The sequence below is a fragment of the Podarcis muralis genome, chromosome 8, assembly GCF_964188315.1.
Source record: "Podarcis muralis chromosome 8, rPodMur119.hap1.1, whole genome shotgun sequence".
NCBI lineage: Eukaryota > Metazoa > Chordata > Lepidosauria > Squamata > Lacertidae > Podarcis > Podarcis muralis.
In genome coordinates this window covers 26,090,870-26,111,282 of record NC_135662.1, presented here as the reverse complement: position 1 = coordinate 26,111,282, position 20,413 = coordinate 26,090,870, and the positions used below count along the sequence as shown (strand labels likewise).

General features: G+C 42.7%; 1 protein-coding gene across 4 annotated transcripts in view; it reads right to left on the bottom strand.

The window, feature by feature from the left end:
* TRIQK (triple QxxK/R motif containing) overlaps positions 1-13,644 on the bottom strand; it is a 46,134-nt gene extending 32,490 nt beyond the window's left edge. The window contains exon 1 of one of the 4 annotated variants that reach the window (XM_028736532.2): positions 13,543-13,644. The gene's annotated coding sequence lies outside the window, so the exon portion shown is untranslated. Of the gene's footprint in view, positions 1-9,786; positions 9,957-13,082; positions 13,149-13,243; positions 13,450-13,542 lie in introns of those variants that run through there. The other 3 variants (XM_028736533.2, XM_077932853.1, XM_077932854.1) reach the window with 3 other exon arrangements.
* Positions 13,645-20,413: the final 6,769 nt, after the last annotated feature.

Sequence of the window (20,413 nt, the reverse complement as noted above, 5' to 3'; positions counted from 1 at the left end):
TAGTCATTGTTTGGATCAATCAATCAATCAGTAGATGAACTGAATTCCACACAGTCACAAAAACAAATTAACTGAAAAAGCCTCAAAAACAAAAAAGCAAAACATATAGCAAAACAAAAGCGCCAAACTTAATTCATTCCGGAAGTTTGTTTGACTTCCAAAATGTTCAGAAACCAAGGCACAGCTTCTGATTGGTGCAGGCGTCCCAGAAACAATAGCCAACAACCGCATCAAACATTTGGCTTCCAAAAAACGTTTGAAAACCAGAACACTTACTTCCAGGTTTTTGGCGTTTGGGAACCAAGGCATTTGAGTATCAGGGCATTTGAGAACCAAGGTACCACTGTACCTGGACCATAGTCATTTAAACACTATAGCAGCAGTGGTAACAGCTGACTCGCAGCCCAGGCTTAACCTTCCAAGTAATTTATCTCCCACCCCTGCCCGCCATTTTGCCTATGGTAGTAGCAACAGAATCTGCAGCAGGTACAAAAGGAAAACTGCACTGTCTCTTACTTGCTCCCCATGAATCATGCTCTGAAACATCACACACTCCTTTAAAGCCAAGTGCTTTCCTCAACATGTGGCAGGGCATAATTCACTGCTCAATCCCTCTGGTTATTTTAAAGGACCTATATGTCAGATGGTGAATTCTATAACCAGCTTAGACATGGATACATTGAATCATGACCTATGTACTTTTTCAAGTATATATTTCTGACCTTATTGGGATTCTCATTTCAATAGCCCGGGACTGTCTTGGTGAAATCTTAATGTCCAATCAGGTGTGAGTGATGCAAGTCCGTCCAGAAATGATGAGACCCTTTAATTTTGCACAGCAGATTGTTTTTTCCCTACCATTGTAAATGGTAGAGTTTGGTTCACTTTAGAAAAAGTTATATAATTTATGCACAGCCTCTAGGAGAATATATTTGAGCTTGCCACTCATGAAGTACCCATTATTTTTACATTTTAAGGAAATTTATCACCTTGTTCCTCACTATCTCAGGGATCACACATTCCCATTCATATATATAGATATATACAGTGAATGAGTAATATAATAAAAATGAATATAAAAGCTATAAACTACATGGCACTGTGCTTTACACATTTATGGTCCCATATAAATGATTAATAAGAATAATAAGGTCCAATGGGACTTCCAGTGTACATAGCAATATCTACTGGCACACAAAATTTCATGAAAATTAGACTAGATATTTTATAATAGATTTGGGTTCCTCAATAGTGGAAGATACTTAAATATTAATACCAAATATTTTTTGATCATAAAGATAATGAAATCTTGAAGGCAGTCCTTCATTATATAGAAAATGAATTAAGAATTTGCGCTAACCAAATGAGCTAAGTTTTTAGACTATGGTCCAGCAGCTAATGCAGAAATAAGGTGAGAACAATAGCTTATCCCATGGAATAGAACAAGCCATTGTTCCCTCTTCTGCAGAAAGATCAATTTTAGTTAACCACAATGGCAGATCAGTAAGGGAATAAATTGCCTGGTGAGCTATGGAGTTTCTTTCTTCCGATCATTTCAAAAGAAGGTTGGGCTATCATCTATGTGTAATTAACCTCTAGAACAGCATAGAAAAAATAATGTATGAAATTCATACCCAGATCATTCTTATTCCAAGCTATTATGGTGGCCAATAGCTTAGCAAACTTTAAAAAAAAATTAGACCTATTTATGGGAATCTAACCATGATTACTGGTCATTTTAACTAAGTGTACCATCCGTTTTTAGAAGCAGTGACCTGTTGATTATCAGGTGCTAGAAATGAACAGCAGTAATCAGAGGCCTTTCTTTGTGTGTCACAACCACGAGAAGTCCAGAGGATGGCAACACAAGAATGTGCCTTTTCTGTGCTGGCTCCCAGTTTGTGGAATGCTCTCTCCAGGTAGGCTCGCCTGGCTCCTTCATTACATATCATTAGGCGCCAGGCAAACATGATTCTCTATAACCAGATCTTTGGCTGATTAACATTCTATGGCCTTCTAAATGTGTTTGTGGGATGGGGGTTATTTGGATGGGTTTTGGTTTATCATGTATTTTGTGTTCTCATTTTGTATTTTTATGCTGTGAACCCTCCTGTGATCTTCGGATGAAGAGCGGTATACAAATATAATGAACAACAATAGCAGCGGTAGCAGGGGTTGGAAAACATTATCATGTCCTGGTTGTGGAACCCCCAGAAACATCTGGAAAGACACTTTTCAAAACAAACAAGTGCTGGACTAGCTGGGTCTTAGCCTGACACCACATGACACAACTATTATGCTTTTACTTCATTGTCAAGGGAAAGTGTTGGGTTTGGTGGTCCATGTAGAGTATCCAACTCTGTGTATTTAAATACACCAGTAAGATAGGTAAAAGACTGCCTGTGGGAGCTCAACAATGGGAAATGTGAGGCATATCATGTTGCAATTTGAACATATTGCTGGGAAACTACCACGTCTTACATACAGAGCATGGGCACAGAAGATACCAAGTTCAATTCTTAATGTCTCCGGTTTTCTTTCTTTTAAGGAACAAAGGGCCGATGATGAGAAAGACTTTGTTTTTCCAAGAGCCTGCAGAGCCACTGCCAATCCAAGTAAGCTATATATAGGTCACAATGGACAAAGAGTCTGACCTGGTGTAAGACATCTTCCTCGACTCCATATAAAAGATAGACAGTAGCCGTGGAGCATTATGTGAATGCTGTGTGAATGCCATTTAGGCTGTGGGAATCAGAGATAATCCCCATTATTCAATGATGTGGAAATCAGCGATAAGCCTCACAGTAGACTACCATCCTGAGCATTGCTTTTTTGTGAAGGAGGAGAAACAGTCATATACAAACAACTAACTATGAGAAGTAGGCACAGCATATGCAAGATGCTGTGCATTCCCAAATAATCCTGACTGTAAATAAAGCTAACCTTTTCCAGACAGTTTAATTAATAAGGTTCTAGTGCATCAATAAAAAATAGGATACAAAGTGCCTAAAATGAAGAAACAATATTTTAGCAACATTTTTTTTCCCTTGGTAACATCCACAATGTTATAAATAGGGAGAATGTGTGTGTGCGTGTTTTGTGTGTAATTATATATCAATCACATATACACACACAGCTTGCACGCCAACAACACAAACATTATGCTTTTTCCATTAACAGGAAAAGCATGGTTGATGCATTCATAAATGTTATTTAGCTGTCGTTTCCTCTTTGCAAAGCAATATTAGAGTTTTCAACATCTGCTACATTGAAATAGGAAGGGCTTGATCCAAAGACTTGCTATGCATGCACATGTGCTCACTGTGGATTACTTCATCTACCACCCTTGCATTCTGGATTGCAATGACAGCTGTGAGGGGCTTCAGTAATATTAAAAGCTCCTTCTATGACGATTCCATTTTATTCCCCTTCCTCACAAAAAAAGTTAGTTTTCCAATTGTTGTCTGTACAAAAAAAGTAAGAAAAATGTGCAAACAGCAGTCTACCCAACTGTTCGGCATTAAACAACCCACTCCTAAATCCCTGTGTTGGAGCAAAGAACTGCAAGGGTTACTAGGATGGGTGACAAGCATATTTGCTAATACAAACATATTGATCTTTTTTCCTTTTTTCTTTTTGCTGTTTTGCATTGACTTACAGGAGGTGTACGCGAATGTACCTTTAGGCTTCATCAGTATAAATCTGTGAACAACATGCCTCGCAGCATTGCTGCCAGACATGTCACTGCAATTGTTTAGGATCAGAGTGACGGGCTCTGTGGACACCCTGCAGTTCCTTTGGCTTTCATAGCAATGTAGGAAGGGTCTTGCTAGATCAAAGTAAAGGTCCACCTCGTCGGGTATCCTGCTTCCCACCTTGGCCAACCAAATGGGAAAACTTACAAGCAGTCACAAAGGCAATGATTATTCACCACTTGTTAGCAATGCCGTTTTCCCCCTTCTGCTGGGCAAGGCTGCATGTTAAACAAAATAGTTTTGAAGATCGCTATGCTGTGGGAACTCTTAACCTTGGGACAACCCAAGGACTGCATGTTCTCTTACTGCAACTTAAATTTCTATTGTGGGGGTAGGAGGGATATCAGCTCTTCTGCATGTTCTGCTCCCCTCAGGGTTTTACAGGATGGAGTACATGCAGCCAGCTTTGGTGAAAAGAATACCAGGCGACAGAAGATCCAGCAGGATGATCATATTATGTAAACAGCCTGAGCACAAATACAGAAACTGTGCCATGTTGAGTATTATTAAAAGTTAAACTGGCAGAGTTCAGGAATCTGCCACTGTTAGGCAATATAAAAATACAGCACACTTCCATGTATATACATAAAAAAATAAAAGCTACTAGAGGTAATTATTTCTTCTGCCCTAGTGATTAAGGAGATCAGCAGCAAACATGATATGGAGACGGTTTAATTCCCTCTTTTATCCTTAACACTCACAAACCCCTTTTGAATTTTATTTCCTTTGATGCAGGAGGGGAAATAACTGAAATAAAAGCCGTAGCAATAAAGGTCATCGATCACATGTTTTCGAAATCATCTGAGGCTTCTAAAGCAGTTCCGTTATCATAATGATTTTTGCAGGGTTCCAGTCTATGGGTCATCAAGGCTGCCAAGGTGCACACATCGCACCATGTTTAAAACATCAAAAAGAAAGTGTGTAATCATTCAAGTTATTTAATGGAGAGAAGATAACTTTTTGTAGCTCTTTTGAGTTGTGATTTGTTGTATACTACACACTGGGAACAGCATAACTTTTCTTCACATACACACACACACAACCCCTTTGTCTTTTTCTTCACGTGGCATTCATTCCACGTTGGAAAATTACATATGAATTAAACAAACACAGCTTTAAAATTATATCATCACTCACACAATATTCAGTGTTCCTTCTTTTGTTTTCATTTCTTTTTCGCTTATTGTTTTGCTTAACATCAGGGGATGAGTCAAAAGAGGAAGGTAGGTGGGTTGTGTTGAAATTTATGGTTTGTTAACCAATGCTGTGGAATGCTAACAAAACTTTGCATTATTATTATTATTATTATTATTATTATTATTATTATTATTATTAAGTTGCCCAAAACAATCCAGTTCATTCTTTGACCACCATTGGTAGTCAAAGGCGTCATACTACCAGTTAGGTGTTATTTTTAAAAGCCTCCCGTGACAGTTCTAACTACATGGAGAGAAACAGGAAGCTGTTTCCTTACTGAATTAATGAGCATTGGCTCAGTAGTCTAGGATGTTAGGAAATCAAGCCTTTATCAGGAGAAACTGGCCACTCTCCAGGCACCCGGCTTGATCTCTGGTGACTTCCCTGTCTGCATTTCCGAGCAGGATACAGGCTAGGTCGCGATCGGTGATCCTCCTCAACGTGAGAAGAACACACACACCACTCTTCCCTGCTCTCCCCAGGCAGGGGAAAGAGATAGACAGAAATGTATTTACATGCTTTTATTTCTGTCTTTGCAGCGTTACAGAGAAACACGTCTGCTCTCTTCAAACTCCAACAGCAGAGAGACAAACTCCACCTCCTGTACTTCCTGTACAGCTCATGTTACACTCTGAGCTAAATCCGGTGCTCAGCACTGTGAATAGACTGTCCCTCTGTTTCCCACGGAACAGTCCCAACATTCCCATTATGTTTTGCTTTCATGCTAGCAGCTGCTCACGGCCGCATTGCTTCTATATCGTAACATAGGATTTCAGACAAGAGGCATTCCCAGGCCTACCTGGAAATGAGCATTGAACTCAGAACCTTCTGTATGCAAAGCAGATGCTCTGCCAATGAGCTACAGCCCTTTCCTTGTCACTCATGGTGACTTTGCACCTGCCCTGCGCATGGTCTACATATGCAGAAAGAGGTGGAAGACATCGAGGACAGGAGACTTTGCCACTTTAGACTATAGGCAAGACGATGCTTGAGTTCTGGCGACAGCTTCATGAGATATACAAGCCCGACTTCCTGACTGCCCCCCATGTTAGTCCTTCCCCCATGCAGCTTTCTAAAAAGAGCATGTGGCATGTTTTAAGCACCAATCACATGGTAAGTGGTTATCCATTTCCACTTGTGTTTGACAGATAAGGGATTTCCTTACGGATTGAGAAGTTAACTTCAATAAAACTTTCCCCAAGGTTTCATATGACATCCTGTTCACTAAACTGCAGAAGAGTGGTTTAGTAGGCGTTGCCATGAGCACAGCAGAGCACTGTAATGGATTGCCATTTAAATCAGAAGAAGGCCTCATCTGACCTCTTCAGGCTTTTGCACCAGAACAGTTTTCACACTTGTGTACCCAAATGGCCACCCTGCAAGATGAGCTTGTTTCCTTCTTAAGGCAGCTTCCTATATCAGAATCAAAACACTGTACAACACTGAAATCCCACAATAAAATCATCAACACCAATAGCAGACCAGCATAACATGAAAATAGTTTAAACTATAAAACAGTTTAAAAAGTCATAGCACCATTATCCGCCTAAGTCCCCAAGCCCATTTGAAGGCATGAATTAATGGGACCATGTGTAGAATCAAAGAATCGTAGAGTTGGAAGGGACCCCGAGAGTCGGCTTGCCCAACCCACAGCAATGCAGGAATCACAGCTAAAGCATCCATGACGGATGAGTAGTATTCTACAGATGTGGAGCCCCATCATGGATGCTCAGGTGGGGACATTGTTGGACGCACTGATCTTATGCTGCCAACACTTGATCTAATAAGCTAATACCCTTCAAGGAATGCTGTGTGATTTTATTGCGTGGAAATAAACCTGTTCCTAAGGGACGCGGGTGGCGCTGTGGGTAAAAGCCTTAGCGCCTAGGGCATGCCGATCGAAAGGTCGGCGGTTCGAATCCCCGCGGCGGGGTGCGCTCCCGTTGTTCGGTCCCAGCGCCTGCCAACCTAGCAGTTCGAAAGCACCCCCGGGTGCAAGTAGATAAATAGGGACCGCTTACTAGCGGGAAGGTAAACGGCGTTTCCGTGTGCGGCTCTGGCTCGCCAGAGCAGCGATGTCACGCTGGCCACGTGACCTGGAAGTGTCTGCGGACAGCGCTGGCCCCTGGCCTCTTGAGTGAGATGGGCACACAACCCTAGAGTCTGTCAAGACTGGCCCATACGGGCAGGGGTACCTTTACCTTTTAAACCTGTTCCTAGTGTTCCCATGCTCTCATGCCTTTTCTGGTAGTAAAGTGAAACAAAGAATCTTAGAATTATAGAGTTGGAAGGGACCACAAGGGTCAAACTACCAGCAATGCAGGAATCTCAACTAAATCATACATGACAGATGGCCATACAATCTCTGCTTAAAAACAAAAAAATGCACTCTTTGACCAGGACAACTTAATCATAAACCAAGATACATGTGTATTAAAAAAAGACGTAGAGGGGGAAATCCCAAACAGTAATCTACTTAGCTATTTGGAACCTGTGAAATTTATAATACTTTTTCCTTCCTAATCAATACAGGAGTCTGAAACTGACATCAACCCATTCCTGACTGTTCTATAAACTGATTAGAATTCAGAGGGAATTAGAGCAGGGGTACTTATATCGTTGGGCTCTTGCAGATGCCAGAAAGAACTCCTTCCATCAACTTCAGAACGCATCATGGAGAACTTAGTAGAGGGCACCTTTGCGCCAGGTGTGGGTGTTGGGGGAGTCACAAGAAAAGGCACTTGCCACTTGTGAGTCAATTAGTGGAAGCCTGCGCACTGCTGTGTTTGGGGAAAATCATTCTGATGTGAAGGGGGGGGTGATGAAGCTCAGGTGTGCCAATACAGCTGTACACAGAATGCTTTTTCAGTTCACAACAGTCTCATGGCAGCTCTCCAAGTCAAGGCTGATAGATTTGCTGCAGACGACAGACTGGGCTGCCAGATGTGCCTTATTCTGAAGGATTATCTCTTATTCCAAAACATCACAATCCTATAGAAAACAACACACATCCTTTACTCCAGGCACAACAGCTCAAGAGTGTTTTGTTACTAAAACTGTGATCTGCCAAACCTAACTATAGACAAACTGGTTTGCACTCCAGAGTGATGCAGAAACACAGCATTTTAATTTTATGTATGATAGCCAAACTACATGCTGCCTGAAAACGTGTGTGATGATCGCCTAATAGCTATTGCTCTTATTTTGCTGTAAAAGCCATTTCACGAGGGAAGCACTGGAGACTGAAAAACAGGGCATGATTAACCCTTTCCCCACCCCAAAAGCCCTCCATTCTTGAAGTTTTCAAACACCTGCTGGGAGTACCAGTTTGGTAGGGGGGAGCTGTTTAGTAAGGCACTATTGGGTACAGAAATAATCAAGTACAGGCCCTCACTTCCCTGCTTATAATCACTACTGTGCTCATGTCCTGCCTGTGGGTTTTCCATAGGTATCTGGTTTTCTACTGTAGGAAATAGGAAGCTAGGTTAGATAGGCCTTTGGCTGATTCAATAAGACTCTTCTTAGATTGACACACATCTCAAAGCAACTTCTAGGCCAAAAAACCCCCATACCATTGCATGTGTTTCTATGTAGTGCATTGTTTGGTCCTGAATGACAACATTTAGATCAGCGACAATTCTATGTTGTCGTTCTAGGGTGTAATTTGTTTTGTTTTGTCTTCTCTGTTTATCCTGCAAGACCCCAGTGAGGCAAGATGATACTGAAGAAATGCTTTGCATTTATTAAATGTTTGCACTCTTTTTTTCTGGGACCTCACAGAATGCTTTCCTTCAAGCAAGGTCTGATTTGTATCAATGTTTCTTCTTCCTATTCCGCTAGATAATTCTAGACAGAAAGGTGAGGAATAGAGATGTGGCTTCTTTTACTTCTGAACACCAAAGAACTCACTAACATTAAGGGCTAGTTGGTTCAATGAATGTTATTGTCTCATTCATTGTTTATAAAATCTAAACTCAAACAAACACCTATACCAATCACCATACCCAAGATCCCTGTTGAAACTATCTACTGTACTACAAATTGCACAAGCAGGTATTCAAATCCTGATGCAGCTAGAACAGTAAAAGTTAATGATTGCCTCCTCCCGGTCCACCTCACATACAGCTTGGCATATTTTCCTTGGGACACCCAGGAGCAAAATGGCAAATGTTACTGCTTGGAGCTAAAATGAAATAGCAAAGCTTCATGCAAAACTTCTAAACTTCATACCAATCCCCCTTCCTTGTCAAAGCTAATGCTTTCGCTATCACATCTTCATAAGCACTAAATTTGCTGCTAATGTGCTGAAAAATTGCTTCAGCTCAGGTTTCTATTTACAATTTGCCAAGATCATCGGCTTTGTAAAGAGAAACAAGGAACAGCCAAAACACTACACTAAATGTTTGGTAACTGAATCCACCATCGGACTCCTGGGGCATTTCCATCATACAACCCAGAAATGAATAGACACATATTTATCATAATCTATGGTTATCAGTTCCAATGACATTCTCTACAGCACTACATGGAATCCAGCTAACACAACATATTTTACCTCCACAGCTACAAAAGCATTTCAAAACAGTACAGCTTGATACTCTTATAGTATGTTCAATTTGAATGGGCATTCATTCACAGATTCTGAAAAATATCCACCCCTAAAAATTCACTCAAAGTGCTTTTAGTACTGCACGTTCTCATTAATGTCAAAGTAAAAAAATCTCAAAATAAAAAGATTATATTTTGCCACTGAACAAGAGATGGACTGTATACTGTATCTGCACCATTGCCTTACTCTTCATTTTTAACTGTTTTTATATTTGAAGTTACTGACCTGAGTTTTCTGTGCAATGTTAATCTCAGAGAGTTCCACGTAGGCAGATCATACAGAATGAGCACAAGAGCAAATAAACTTGGCCAATAATAATACTGCCGAACTAAATGCTTTGTGTGGTCAAACCAGGTATTTCTTAAAACAAACAAATCGGGGTGGATGCAGAGTGGTATGCTTATGCCCATACCTGAAAAGAAGTGGAGAAAGGCTCCTCTTAGAAATTGCTGCCTTAACCTAGAAATTCATTGCCACTATGATGCTCAGCCCTTAACCCAGGGTAAAGCTATAGTTCAGCAGTAGAGCATCTACTTTGCATGCATAAAGTCCCATGTTCAATCCCCGGCATCTCCAGTTAAGGCCGGGAATGTCCCACCTGGTATCTTGGGGAGCCACGCCAATCAGTGTAGAAAACACTCAACTAGATGGACCAATGGAGAGACTCAGTATAAGGCAGCTTCCTATGACCTATATTTTAAGTAACGTTAACAAAACCAGCTTAGGCATATTAATATTTGACTTCATTCTCTGTTGTTGTTTTTAAAAAGCAACCCACTACAGCTGCCTGCAGTCTTATTTACAGTATACTGAGGATTGTTTGATTCAGTAAGTTTCACTGAAATCAATGGAACGTAAACCTACTTAGGATCACACTACACAATCTTTTTTTACCTTTGCATGTGTTAATCCTGAGTAATAAAGTTAAGCCTTCTTGGTTTTAAATTCTTATTTTCATTGACTTCTAGCTGAACGTTCACAATTTGCACAGAGTGGGAGCAGCATCTTCTAGGACTACCAGCAGGCTGGCTTTTTTAAAAAAACAAGTTTGCATGTTTTTCTAATGGCCAGACCAGCTACCAGCACAATATTAAACTTTAACTTTAATCCAATGAAAAATTCATTTCCAGGTGCATGGACAAATGTCTTAGGGAAGGAATGGGTGTGGCACTACTTATCACACATTAGAACTTTGCTTCTAGCAGCCAACTTGCACACTGCTCCATCCTTAGCCATGCATTGCCCAGCCCACCAACCTAACCACCAGCTTGGCCCAGGAGCAACATCAAGGGCTAGGTAAAGGTAAAGGTACCCCTGCCCATACGGGCCAGTCGTGTCCGACTCTGGGGTTGTGCACCCACCTCGCTTAAGAGGCTGGGGGCCAGCGCTGTCCGAAGACACTTCCGGGTCACGTGGCCAGCATGACAAGCTGCATCTGGCAAGCCAGAGCAGCACACGAAAACGCCATTTACCTTCCCGCTAGTAAGCGGTCCCTATTTATCTACTTGCACCCAGGGGTGCTTTCAAACTGCTAGGTTGGCAGGCGCTGGGACCGAGCAACAGGAGCGCACCCCGCCGCGGGGATTCGAACCGGCGACCTGACGATCCGCAAGTCCTAGGCGCTGAGGTTTTACCCACAGCGCCACCCACGTCCCAACATCAAGGGCTACCACCCAACAATAGGAGTGTGGAGGTTTTGCCAAGCCAACACCATGCAGACTGACAGCAGCAGCACTGGCTAGTACCAGTGGATGAGGAAGAAAGGCCACAGGGCAAGGCTCAGTGGTGAAACACATGTTTTGCATGCAAAGAGTTCCATATTCAACTCATGCCATCTCCAGGTATGGCTGCAAAGGACTCCTGCCTTAAAAACAACAATCCTGCAGTCACTGCCAGTTAGTGTTGGCAATACTGAGCTACATGGATCAGTGGTCTGACTTGGTAGGAAAGCAACGGAGATGGCAGAGGACTGAGTGTTGTGGGTGAGAAGTGTGAATGTGCCACTTTGTGAGGCATCATGTTGATAGGTTGGGGGGGGGGGATGTGGCACCTTGTATGGACTATGATACTGCACAATAGTCACTAGGATATAGTTTATTTCTTGTGGTTCACCACTGATACTTGCTTGACCAGTTTGGTCCATGACAATCTTGTGGCTGAAAGAAGCCTTTTAGCCTCAGGAAATCTAATAATTTCCCTGCAGTGAGAAAAAGCTGCCAAACACACACACACAAACAAACAAGGTTAGTCAGTGTCATTCACCGAGAGGAACTTGGCCTTTCTTTTTTATACACCACCAACCACAGTTTTTAGGAGGACATAAATGCAAAGCACTCTTAGGTTCCAGGGATCCATCAGGTGGGGTGGACAATGTGCATCTTCTGCAAGTATGTGGAACCTCTGTGCATCCCTGCGGCAAATCAGAAGAGATTAGCCCACTCCAGCTCAGCTGTATTTTTTTTTTTTAGTATTCCCTCAAATTGTGAGAGGTAGATGAGCACTAACTATGCCAAAAGACTTGGCAGGTCTACAGAAGGTCAATTGCATTGTCAGAGTGACATGAGCGTGGCTGGAAGATCCAACTGGTTCTAGGCAGTGCTTTTTTTCTGGGGGGACTCATGGGATCCACATAAACATTTTGCGAATCTAAGTTTGGCCTCATTGAGGGGCAGTATTTCAATATGAGTAGGAAAATGAGAGTACCCATAAACATTCTTTTTTTTGGGGGGGGGGGGGAGCACTGGTTCTAGGTCAGGAGGGAGGGAGCCATCATCATCCAGAGCATAAAGGTAAAGGGACCCCTGACCATTAGGTCCATTCGTGACCGACTCTGGGGTTGCGGCGCTCATCTCGCTTTATTGGCCGAGGGAGCTGGCATACAGCTTCCAGGTCATGTGGCCAGCATGACTAAGCCGCTTCTGGCGAACCAGAGCAGCGCACGGAAACGCTGTTTACCTGCCTGCCGGAGTGGTACCTATTTATCTACTTGCACTTTGACGTGCTTTCGAACTGCTAGGTTGGCAGGAGCAGGGACCCAACAACGGGAGCTCACCCTGTCGCGGAGATTTGAACCGCCAACCTTCTGATTGGCAAGTCCTAGGCTCTGTGGTTTGACCCACAGCGCCACCCACGTCTCTGTCATCCAGAGCATAGCTTTTCCCTTTTGTTGCGAGGAATCCTATTCGGAATAAGGGAATTTCCCTTTAAAAAGGGAAAACGTTGACAGTTATGATCCAGAACCTCCACTCCAAATACAGTCCCCATTTCCTCCCCTCTCCACAATCTTGGAGTCAAATGCAAGCCTGCAACTAAACAGGGATGATTTAAGCAGGTCCATGATGGGCCACGGGATCTCACAAAAGAGACCTGCGCTAGGTGTCCAAGAAGCAGCTAAGTGGACCTGTAATGACTTTAAACGGCGGGGGTGGGGACGACAAGCGCACCCTAACAAATGATGCTGAAGGGCAAGGTTTAACAACACACATCCCCTCATCTTTCCCCTTTTTGTTTCCCTGGCTTACAGCTAGTCGCTCTTCCTCCTCAGCTGAGATTTCTTCCTCTCCACTCTAACCTCCCCCCCCCCCCCGTGGTACCTCACCACCCTAAAGCAATATGGCCACCGCGGCGCATTTCAACGCCCTCCCCTCCGAAGACAAAAGGACGCGTGGACTTCGAAACAAACCAAGATTGGCAGCAGGGCCTAGCCAATCGCGAAGCCGAGCCCTTCCGCGGTGGCCAATGGTAGGCAAGGAAATCGAGCTGGGCAAAGCGTCCCTTGAGCAAGCCCCGGCCTTCGCCAGCCTGGCGGGCGCGCGAATTCCTGCTAGGTCGGCCGTTAGCTGGGGGCTGGCCAGGCGCGTGCGCTCGAGTGTGGGAGGGGCCGGCTGCGCCGCGGCCGTCAAGTCTCCCTCCGTTCTGTCCCCTCCTCCCCACCCCCCACCCCGCGCGGATCCCGCCAAACACCGGCCAGCGCCTCAATACCTTCACTGAACGTGTCGGCTCCGCCTCCTCCTCCTCCTCTAATGGCGGGTTCTCCGTGTCCGAGGGACGCCCCCCCCTCCTCGTCGGGCGGGGACGGGTCCGCCTCTCCCTCCCGTCCGTGTCAACCCAGCCCAATGGAGGAGACGGCAGACTTTTGCTCTGAAACGGGGCAGGTTGAGGACAGAAATAAAATCACGAGGACAGAAATAAAACATGCAACTCCAGCTCAACTGCGAACCGTTTTCTTCTAAGCACCCCCTCGCCTCCCAACAGAACTTAATTTCTTGTCCAAAGACCTGGAGAAACCTTCCCCAAATATGTGGGCGGCGTTGTAAGAAAAACGGCCCTCAGCTCATGCTCAGAGGCACTTCGCCGGCGCCAGAAAAGGGTCCCGGGCTATCGTTAGGCAGTTGCCCAGGGCTCAAGCTGCGGGGGGGTGGGGGGCGTTCACATAGATCAGCTTGGGTCATGTCCCATAAATATCTAGTAAGATTTCACTTCTGTTGTACATTTTGAAGAATTTTATTATATCTGCCAGACATCTGTTTTTAAAAATTGAAGTCGGCAAAAATTAATTTGGGGGGGAGAGCAGGCTGACGGGCGTAGAAAACAGCCTGGCCCAGAATCAGGGCTAAGCCTTCATTAACCCTCGGAAGTTATAATGATCAACGTTATAATATAAAGTGGTGTCCAGCAGTGTTTTGGAGTTTTTATGATCACTACAGTCCCGGGGTGGGGGGAGCTTTTGTTCTGTTTATTTTAAAAAATGTATCAATTACTTAATATAAAAGATGCCAATATGGTATGAAAATAAATATTGCACAGCACATAGTAATTTAGAAACAATGTAATATCATAAACATGTAATTAATAAAACCACTTAATAATTTTTATTATTATTTTTAAATGTATAGTTTTAATTATTGTATATTGGATATGGTATTCCAGGTAGCAGGTGCCACTACACTAAAGACCCTGCTCTGGGCAGCCACAAACTGAATTGCAGGAGCATGTGGCACCATCGGGAAAACCTCACCAGATGACCGAAGCCACCACGCAGAAGCCTTCCCAAAGTGCCCCATGTATTTCCCCTCATATATCAGTGAATATTTACGTCTCATTCCTAGGGGGGGAAATGCCTTGGTGCAAAAATGGTTCTCCAGCCCTGACACTGGGTGGTCTGGTCCTTGCCGATACAGATGTCGATGAGGGGGTACACAGTGCATCTTTGTGTAGAGATACAAATGGTATGTTTTTGTGCAATATCTCCACACACAGCTGTCTATATAATGATGGCTGCATCATCATAATTATTATACAGAGTATACCTAAAATTTTCTTTGTACTGTTGAGAGATGAAAAGCAACACAGTCGCTACCCATGGGTTTGCAGACTTGATAAACACAATGCAAAAAGGATGGAGGGGGAAGACGAAAACAAGAAATGAGTAATAATTGGAAAAGGAAAATGGAAGAGAATGACTGTGTTTGTAGGAAATAGGCGGAACCCTGAACAGGAACGATCCTTTTAGAAGGGAGAATGCAATGCACATTCTGTTGGAGGGCTCACTTGTGATTACTAGGAGACAGGCACTCTCCAATGGCTGATTAGTACGCATACATGAAACAAAAATTTTCTTTTTTAACACCATACAAGATTATTCCTGTTGTTGTTGTTTAGTCGTTTAGTTGTGTCCAACTGTTCGTGACCCCACGGACCAGAGCACGCCAGGCACTCCTGTCTTCCACTGCCTCCCGCAGTTTGGTCACACTCATATTCGTAGCTTCGAGAACACTGTCCAACCATCTCGTCCTCTGTCGTCCCCTTCTCCTTGTGCCCTCCATCTTTCCCAACATCAGGGTCTTTTCCAGGGAGTCTTCTCTTCTCATGAGGTGGCCAAAGTATTGGAGCCTCAGCTTCAGGATCTGTCCTTCCAGTGAGCACTCAGGGCTGATTTCCTTAAGAATGGATAGGTTTATTCTTCTTGCAGTCCATGGGACTCTCAAGAGTCTCCTCCAGCACCATAATTCAAAAGCATCAATTCTTTGGCGATCAGCCTTCTTTATGGTCCAGCTCTCACTTCCATACATCACTACTGGGAAAACCATAGCTATACAGACCTTTGTCGGCAAGGTGATGTCTCTGCTTTTTAAGATGCTGTCTAGGTTTTGGGGGCTCATTCACACTTCTGTTGCCTGATGCCTAGAAAGCATGGGTCCGATAAGTTTTCTGCTTGCTTCTCCAGGAAAACCTCCTATCTGCAGCTGAATCAGAGCAAACATCAGTCCATGGAAAACCCGACTGACTGACGTTTGCTCTGATTCAGTGGTAAAGAGCAGGTTTTCCCAGGGGGGAGCAGCAAGAAAGTGGAAGTGTATGGATGAGCCTTTGGTTTCAATACTCAAGATCATCTGAGAAATTAGCTACCGCTTAACATCCTTTAACCACCCTGTCACCCACTGGATGGCAAAAGCTCTGAGCTCCTTGTAACTTCAGTGTAAACTTTTAAATGAATGAGCATTGTAATCTATATGTGAATACTGGCCACTCCTGATGCTAATTCTTCTAGGTGCAAGAGTGTGATTTTTTCATGTTTGGTGTCAAGGTAGAGTTCACCACAAGTTTTTTGGGGTGGTTTTTTTTTTTAATGCATTGACTTTGATTAGTCATGTTGAGGATATACGTTGACCTACATAAGTTTATTTCAAGGTTGGGGGGAAACCTAGGGCTTCTGCTTTCTTGGAGACAGCCTTGCATGCTGTACAGTGGTACATGTGTAGGTTCTGTTGACGTTGAAATTGCACCTACTGCTGTGATTCCATTCCTTACATCTTCGTGAGTATCTGCTGGACCTCAACGACTGTGTGAAAAGGTTTCTATCTTTACTGATTCTGGATAATTTGAAGAAGCATGAGTTAACTTTGTGATGCAAACACCTGTCTATTATGAAAGGAAGCTCATTCCATGTAGGCTTCCAGCCAGGCATTGGAAACTTGTCCTGTTCAGCCACCTTGGCCTCTCTCCATTGGTGAGGGAAGGACAAAAGGCTCCATATTCCATTACCCGGACTCTGAGCCATCAAGTCTGCTCCTGCCCACTCCCCACTTTCTCTCTATTGATTTTATAGCATTTTGCTAAATGCTATCATCCATACAGATGCCTGCCATCATTTTGTTGACATAGCGAGTCAATACTTCATTAAATGTTACCTTTCAGCTTTACCCTTAATTGGCTAAAGTATATGTAGTGTTTTCATTATTTATGTGACTGTGCCATTAAATTATGCGTTTTAGAATATAAAAAAAATAAAAGGTTTTGTTTACATTTATTATTATTGCTCTGGCGTCAACTTTTGGATTCCTATGTAAAGAAATTAATCTTCCTTTGGAGGGGGAAATGGGAGATGACAAGCACTAGCTCCTGCTGCCTCGGGGACATAATTATGCTCACAAATACAAAAACAGAAAAATCATAAGCTCAACACAGTTGAGACTCTTGAAAGTTTCATCTCAGCATGAAGCTATGTTTTAATTATTATTTTTGTCTGCATTGTTCAGATTGTCAGTGCACCAGATAGAATAAGTGCTTATCCTAGTTAATTCTTCATGAGACTTGTGTCACTGGAAGAAGCATTTAATTTATTTTCTTCTTCTTCTTTCTTCATGCCAGTACTGACAGAATTGTGTTTTACAGCTGGATTCAAAGCCTTGCAGTATCAGTGGAAAGATTCTGAAGCAAAGGTTTGGCCAGAGCTAATTTCAGAAGACTGGGATACATCCAATGAAAGTCTACAATTAGGGTTAAACTAGACATTTGCTTCATTGTTTAGGATGCAGCTATGTATCTGTTTTCCCTTAAATAATTATAAGTGTAGGAGTGTCTGCTTCTTACTGGGAAAGCAGCACATGGGAAGAAAAGGCTTATCTCTTCATTCCCCAAACATTATCAAAGTAGACTTTGCCTCCCTGCCTGCATGGCTAAGAGCATTAGGGTGCTTCTAGGTGGTTATTTATCATGTGACCAGTGTTCCTTACACATTGAAATTTTTGACCTGCCCACACAACATGATTTTCATCAATATGCCAACCTGTATTCCCCCCTTCTAGTTTAATCCAGATTTACACTTTCTTGGGAAAATCCAGTGTTGAAAAACTTGGTTGCCAATAACCCATTTGCAATATCTCAATGACCTGTTAACCATAATAAGCCACCATCTGGAAGTGCCCATTGATTGTCTAGCTGGATTGGAAAACATTTGTGGCAGAAATGTGTTCCATTACTATAAATTAACATCTTACTCGTCTTCCAAGGAGGTTTAGAGCGGTGGTTTTTTTGACTCACAGCAAACAGTATAGGTTAAGCCGAGAGAGACTTATCTGCCCAAGGTCATCCCATGTACTTCTCGACTGAACAAGGGTTTGAACCAGGTGATTCTTGCATCTAGCTCCCAATATTGCAGTTCAACAGAAAGGCTGTGTCTGCGGGTTGGCATCTTTACCAGCTGCCAGACCCTGCAGTGCCTTCTGCCCCCTTTCTCTGGAGGGAAAAGGCTGGAAACCAGACTGCATCACCAACAGCCAGACACCAGAAGATGCTGCAAATCAACAGAAGGGCAACTTTACCGTCAGCCAGATCTGGAGCTCATCTGCAAATCCTTCTGCTCCATTCTTCTGGAATGACTTGTTTGTTCTGACAAGAAGAAAGGGCTTCACACGCACACACATATCTGTAATATATTGCATGATTGTGCAGACTTTAACTGTAAGCTACTTTGGGAGCCAATCTTGCATGGAATGCACAGAATCATAGAATTCTATACAGTGGTACCTCAGGTTACATACGCTTCAGGTTACAGACTCCGCTAACCCAGAAATAGTACCTCGGGTTAAGAACTTTGCTTCAGGATGAGAACAGAAATCGTGCTCTGGCAGCGCGGCGGCAGCAGCGGGAGGCCCCATTAGCTAAAGTGGTGCTTCAGGTTAAGAACAGTTTCAGGTTAAGAATGGACCTACCAGGCATGTGTATGAAAAAGAAAGAAAGAAAGAAAAAGAGAGCAGTATTTTTGTGCACATGCATTTTTCTCCTGGTATACCGGAGTATATTAATGCGGACCATAAAACCCCTAGTATCCAAACATCTACTACTCATGTACAGGGTTGGCATCTCCACCTTCTGCCTGCCGTGGGTTTTGTATTAAACAGCTTCCTGACGTTTGGAAATTCCACAGTTGAAGCTTTTCCCTGTCTGCCTGTTATGTGGCTGTTTAAAGCGCAAGAGCCCTGGTAGGGGGAAAAGGTGGTGCAACAACTCACATTTTCTGACTCTCATATTAAAAAATCATGTGTAGACAGAATATTGCTCTGTTGGTCACAGTCTGAAATGTGAAAGTTCTTAATTAGGAGTGTGAGGAGAAAAATGCATGTGCACAAAAATACTGCTTTCTTTTTCTTTTCTGTTTTAAAGAAATGCCTTATAATATGTTGTTTAAAATCAGAAATCATACACATGCCTAGTAGGTGTATATATTCACTCTTGGGAAGGGAGAATCCTGTGATATTGCAAGCTGCATGATAGAAACTTTCTATTTCCAAAAGTGGCTTGCCATAGGGCATGGCAGAGCTCCTATTTGGAAAACAAAGTACCCCAAAATGCCTTCATTTTGTGGGGAAATCATTGTATGAACCTTTGGATCCTGACCAGATCCCTCCACGCTCTTCCAATTTGTGTGTGTGTGTGTGTGTGTGTGTGTGTATTGCCTTTATGCATAGGAGACGATGCTATGGGCCAAGTGCATAGCCTTTAAAGATGTCTATTTTCCTAGAATGAATGTTTTTACTGTTGCAGTTTTATAGCCCATAGCCTTTCATACCCCTGTGTTAATCATGCAAGTGATATCATAAAAAGTAACTTTCGGTAAGTTTTAATCACATATATTTCAAACCTCAAAGAGTGCTCAGGCAATGCATTTTAAAAAGCCACTAGTACACTGCGGTAGTGTGTGATGAGGAGATGCTACATTTATTTTAAGAGAGAGAGAGAGAGAGAAATCTGTATTTCATTTGTTACCCTGCTAACTTCACTTTAGGTAATTGCATTCAGCTTTATTATTGCCCAGAGCAATAACTGATTGTTAGTTATTGAAGTCTGAAATGATTTTCTCATCTCCCAGGGGAATCTGGAGATTTACATGGTGCACAGCAGTAACTAATAGATATAATCTGGTCATAATGTAGCCAAAGAATGTGTTATTTACTTGTTGAGAACATGGATGTTGAACATTCTAACATTTCCTCAAGAAGTGGAGCTGATTGTACTCATGATATGTGAGTTTTGTACATACTGTTCATTGCTTTTTTTTTTAAGACTTGAAGATACTATCCACCACTGAAAGGTATGTCATAAGCAAAAATGCATTTTGACATATGCACACTTAGCTCCTATTGAATTCAATGGGACTGACTTCATGCTAGACATCATAGGATGAAAGAAGTTTGTGACGCAGTTTGTACTTAAATAAATAGATTTGCATTTTTGTATCAATCAATAACCGACAGTGCAATACAATAAAATTAATCTGTTTACATTAGCATTTTTTTTATAATTTAGCATGTCTTATTAACACCTTAATATATTAATTAGGATCCATAGCCAGTGAAGGATTTGCCATGCTTAAGACATTGAAATCAATGGACACTGAAATCATCAGCCCCGCCCATCATGGCCGATGGTCAGGGATGGTGAGAACTAGACTTGAAGAACATCTGAAATATCAGAGGTTCTCCACTCCTGGTGTATAGGATCACAACTGTGCACCTTTCGTTCGATTGTGATCTCATTTTGATCCAGTGCTGAAATTATTTTATTCTTCTAT